This window comes from Drosophila navojoa, chromosome 4, assembly GCF_054131105.1.
Source record: "Drosophila navojoa isolate 15081-1374.11 chromosome 4, UAZ_NAV_1.0, whole genome shotgun sequence".
Lineage (NCBI taxonomy): Eukaryota > Metazoa > Arthropoda > Insecta > Diptera > Drosophilidae > Drosophila > Drosophila navojoa.
Window position 1 is genome coordinate 26665532 of NC_142892.1, and position 5645 is coordinate 26671176.

Sequence of the window (5645 nt, forward strand, 5' to 3'; positions counted from 1 at the left end):
TGCACAGTGCGTTTCATGTTCTTAGTGTTACTTTTAATAAATATTATCACGTTTTTTCCTTAGAGCTCTCCCTTCCTAAATTAAAAAGTTTGCCATTAGCTCATCTTAGGGAAATCACTCACAATGCCCAGGCATAAGCATTGGTATACATTTTCGTTGTCAATGTTGTGTAGTGATTTCTCAATTCTATCCTACATTCTATTCTGTGCTTTTCCTTTACTCTTTTCTTTTTACTATTTCTTATCTATTTATTTATTGTTTTTATTATTAACTTTTCTTGCAATTTCTTTTAAAACCTTACTTTTTCTTTTTCTGTACTAATTCTTATTTATCACATTTTTTTTTTCTTTTTTTTTTTTAATATATTTGTTTTTATTTTTTATTTTTAAGAAATATTTATTATTTTACATTAAATATTCTTTTCTAAGTTTTCCTACTAACACTTCTTTTTATAGCATCATTAGTTTCACTGACCATATTTGGCTGTGAGACGTGGGCATAGCTGGCCGGACTGGCAAATAAAATACCCCCATCGGGTCGGTGTTACTATTGATATTATATCCTGTACTTTGTTTAGGCTTTTTCTTTTTTAAATTTAATTTGACTCTCGTTTTTGTCAATAGCTTTAAGAAATAAATAAATAAATAAATAAATAAATAAATAAATAAATAAATTAGGGAAAAATGTATAGACGTAGCATTTCTCAGTGAGCCTCACCACTGTAGAACCAGCTGCCCTAGGACATGGGCAACAGATGCTAATGGCAAAGCGGTGTTGTGAGTATGTGGCAACACAACGAATGTTCTTTCGAATGTTAAGTCATTTAATGGGTTCGTACGTGGCCAATACGGTAGCTTATGGCTCTACAGCTGCTACCTGGCCCCCAGCATGCAGCTCAGTGATTTCACAACGGCGCTTGACGAGCTTGCCGAAGATGCTAGGGGTCGGAAGGCCATTATAGCAGGAGATTTTAACTCATGGGCGTTAGAATGGGGTAGCCACACAACAAATGTCAGAGGCCGTATCCTACCGGAGATTTTCGCGACACTAGATGTTGCACTGCTCAACACTGGCCATGAGTTCACCTTCAGTCGGGCTGGATACGGATCTGTAATTGACATTACTTTTGTCACTTCATCCCTCGTTCGGGAAGCAACATGGAGCCACTGCGATAGCTATACGGGCAGCGATCATACGGCCCTTCTGTTCACAATAGGTGAGCCACCTGCCAGGGCGTCAACCTTGTGGAGGGAATCGTATCGGCTTTTGATCCCGCGGCTTTTTCAGAGGTCAGAGGCCAGAGGCCAGAGCATTCCAAATGGTGGCCCAAATACAGAGTGCCTGCCTACTTATTGGTAGAATGCACAAATAGGTGACATTCGACGCAAATGCATCCAGGCGAGAAGAAACTATAAGCTCGGGGTAGGTCTACGTTTTTCGAAAACCAATTAGCTTACCAGGCAGCTAGAAGACAGTTGAAGAAGGCCATTCGGGCAAACAAAATAGAATGCTTTCCAGAGTTGTGAGACTCAGCCGAATATGATTATATGGGCATATAAGACAGTAGTTAAAAGACTATACGCAGGTAAACAGGTGCAGCCGACGGATCGTCTGGAGCTTAAATCGATTGTGGAAACGCTCTTTCCAGAAAGATTAAGCTCCATTCATGCCCCGGAGTCCGAGTCTGCAAATCAGGACTCAACGAGCACTCAAATTGTTTTAGTTACAGACGAAGAAATCTTAGTAGCTCTAAGAGGTCTTAGAACCAACACAGCTCCTGGGCTGGACGGGATTCCAAATCGTGTGCTAAAGCTAGCCCTCGCCTTGCACCCTAGTACGTTCGCCGAATTATTCAACGAATGCTTACTACAAGAGACGTTCCCTACAAAATGGAAGACCCAGAACCTGGTTTTGCTACCCAAGGCTGGCAAACCACCAGACGAGCCATCTTCATACAGACCGATCTGCCTCTTAGACACCATAGGAAAGGTGTTTGAAAAATTGATCTGCTCTAGACTGGAGACTGCTATTGCTAGCGCCGGAGGCCTATCACTAAATCAATTTGGATTCCGGAAGGCCCGGTCAACAACAGATGCTCTAGAAAAAGTTGTTGGGCTGGCAACTTCCGCCATCCAAGGCACCAGATGGAGGCACGAGACGAAGCAATACTGCATCATCGCGACCCTGGATGTTAAGAACGCCTTCAACACAGCTAGTTGGGATATGATACTGAATGCGCTGTCACAATATAATTTCCCTAAATATCTAAAAGAGATAATAAAGAGCTACTTCAGAGGAAGAACACTGGTATACAATACGAGTGAGGGTCCCCAAACTCATACAGTGTCAGCTGGAGTACCCCAAGGCTCAGTGCTGGGGCCTCTCCTATGGAATATCATGTACGACGGCGTACTGCGCTTAGAAGTACCAGCAGGTGCGCACACCATTGGCTTTGCTGATGATGTGGCTGTCGTAGTCATAGGCAAGGAGCTTAAAGATACAGAGGATATGTGCAGCGAAAGTATCAATCGCATACGAAGCTGGTTGACAGGAGCTGGGCTCGAGCTTGCGGCGCACAAGACGGAAGTCGTCCTAGTAAGCAGTCGCAAGAAAGTGGAGACTGCCAATATAAGGATAGGCAGCGTCAGCATCGTGTCAAAGAGGGCGATTAAGTATCTTGGCGTCATGTTAGACACAAGATTAACTATGTGCATAAAAAGGCAGCTGATTCTTGTAGAGCTCTATCAAGAATTATGCTTAACACGCGGGGACCTAAACAGCAACGACGTCTTCTTCTAATGAGCGTCATTAGGTCTGTCATCCTCTATGCTGCGCCAATATGGTCAAGAGCGATAGTAACGCCGAGCTACAGCCGGGACATTTGCGCGATTTACAGACTGAGCGCAATCAGAGTCAGCTGCGCTTTCAGGACTATGGTGCCACTGGAGTACCTGGTCGCCGAAGCCGTGGAGCGGAATTCGCACGCGCATGTGCGACACAACGCTACCAGGGCGAACAGCATTGCACGATGGCAAAGGAAGTGGAATAGCTCAGCCAAAGGGCGGTGGACGCACAAGCTCATCCCGGAGCTCGAACCATGGGTTAACCGCAAACACGGCGAGGTTAACTTCTATCTTACGCAGATCCTCTCGGGCCATGGATGCATTCGGAGCTATTTGAAGCGTTTTGATCACAAGGAAACTGACGAGAGCCCCTGGTGCGGGCGAGGGCATGTGGAAGACGCCAACCACATCCTTTTCGTATGTGGAGGAGAGGCGTCGTCTAGAAGAGACGGACAACATAGTCAACGCCATGTTGGAATCGGAGGAAGCTTGGGAACTAACAAGCACCTTCGTGGCCACAGTGACGATGGAGCTGCGTAGGGTCGAGCGAATAAGAAGACGAGCTGTACCAGGCTAAGGTAGCGCATAGTGCTTGCGAAGCAATGCTTTACGGCCGTCCCGCAAGCATCGCGCGTTATCCGAGCTAACACTCTTGCAACTGGTAGTATAATAAACTTGTAAATAAACGAATATATAAAAAAAACAAGTAAGAACGTTGCAGTCGGGCGCTACCGACTGCGGAATACTCATTCACAGTCCCTTTGTAAATTTAATTTAATTTGGCTTTAAAAAAAAATTAGTACAAAACAATTATGCTTTTTGATTATATTGTAGCTTTTGGTAATTTTTATCGAGTAATCGATAATTATTAGATTGATCGGGCACTTTTTGAGTACAAATGTATGGTAATTTTCGTTGATAGCTTTCGGTCACACCTGTTGCAGATTCTTTAGCGTTTGCTTACATTACAAAAGCGCGCTTTTTAGCATTCTAAGAATTGCGATGATTTCTGGATTTTCTAGCTGTTGTTGTAGTTTTGTCAGATGACGCTCTGTTATTAGCTTATTGTATTTTAGCTACCAGTCTGTAAAGCAAAGCAAGTTATGTTGTGTTTTTTTTCATACATATTTCGTTTCTTATAAAATAGATATTTTATTCTTTTTTCTAATTGAACAATTTTATAAGTTTAAAATTGTTTCTTCTTAAATAGCCCTTATATATGTATGTACGCATTTATGCATGTATATGTATGTACATAAGTCTGCACGCATATGTAGCATTCCAGCGTTTCTTATGCACACGCTCATTTGTATGTGTGTATGTATGTACACATAAATGCATACTCTAGCGTTGAAATGAGACTGATTTGTTTTTGCTTTGTTCTTGAATTTACCATCCGCTACTCTCATAACAAGAATCTTATTTTTGGATTTCATTTTAATTGCAATCGTCGACAGTAGGTGGTGGCGCTGCCAGCAAAGGCGCCGGTTCAATTTGTTTTTGTTCTTTTGACAAACATGACTTGGGTGCGAGTTCAAATCCCGCGGAAAACTCTTTTTTGTAAATTGCATATTTTGTTATTTTAGCTTCTTTTATATTTTTTAAATATTTAAATTTTATTTTTAAATTTTATAAAAATGTTTCCTTCCGTGTTATCAATGCCTATTAAGCCTATATGTATATACATACATGTACATACATAGATAGCTCAAGCATATAAATGTCGCGATTTGATACTACAAATGCCGATTGCCACGCCCCTAGTGGCCGTAGACACCTCATTTTCGGTCAGTTCTTAGAAAGAGCTAACGGTAACGTAAATGCAAAATTTGAATGCTTACGCTCAAAAAATGTGAAAATTACAGGGTATTTTTCGATATGCCACGCCCCCAAAGAGGCGTGACAATTATTTTTGGGGCATCGATAGAGGAGGTTACCAGTAACTCAACTATCTAGCTCTTAAACTGTAGGAGATATAAAGTTTTGCGGTTTGCCACGCCCCCTTTGGGCGCACATATATCCACTATAGCTTGTTGGACTTGGGAGGTCAACTCGCGTATATATACCAAATTTCAAGTCTCTGGCTTCAATAGTGCCTAAAATATAGCCAAATTTGAAAAATCACTTTATCTTCAGGTCCGATTTGCCACGCCCCCAGTAGGCGTAGACATATAATTTTTTAATCAGTCATTATAGAATTATAGCATTAGCTCACGTGCGAAATTTCAACGCTCTAGCTTTACAACTTTATGAGATACAGTTTTACGATTTTATTTTGAATTATAAAATCTTTATCTTTATTTTTAGCCGCCAAAAATGCTCGGTCACTTAACCATTTAGTATTTTTGTGGAGAGCAATGATATTCGGAAATACTTTGTTGATAAGCTCATCTTTTAATGAGACAAAATTGCAAAAATTTGGAGGAAATGAAATCAAGCCACTCGATTCGTCAACAGGAATACGGCCATTACCGATATTCAGCAATTGCTTCGAGAAATCATCAGCAGATAGATCGTTCAACAATTCAACTCTCATATCTACAGACAGTTGAAGTTTGGTTACATTTCATTACATTTGATGCTTTGAGGCAAGCGTTTATTTCGTCGGCAGCAGTAGATCTTGGAATTACTGGTAGTGTTTGTCGGAAATCGCCAGATAATAAAATCCTTGAACCATTTCTTATTGCCGTTTCACGGGTTGCACGAATTAAGGCCCTTCTCTGCTGGATACTAACGCGGCGCCTTTCTCAGGCGATTTCTCGTTCTTCGTCAGAAAATTAACTCGCGTTATTCCGTTGCCTA

General features: G+C 41.5%; 1 long non-coding RNA gene across 2 annotated transcripts; it reads left to right on the plus strand.

The window, feature by feature from the left end:
• The first annotated feature begins 442 nt into the window (after positions 1 to 442).
• Positions 443 to 3505, plus strand: LOC149091581 (uncharacterized). 2 transcript variants are annotated; one of them, XR_016196861.1, is made up of 3 exons: positions 443 to 834; positions 2372 to 2936; positions 3416 to 3505. It is a non-coding gene; the product is annotated as an uncharacterized LOC149091581 (long non-coding RNA). The 2 variants fall into 2 exon arrangements; XR_016196860.1 differs by lacking the exon at positions 3416 to 3505 and having other exon boundaries at positions 2372 to 3053.
• The last annotated feature ends 2140 nt before the right edge of the window (positions 3506 to 5645 follow it).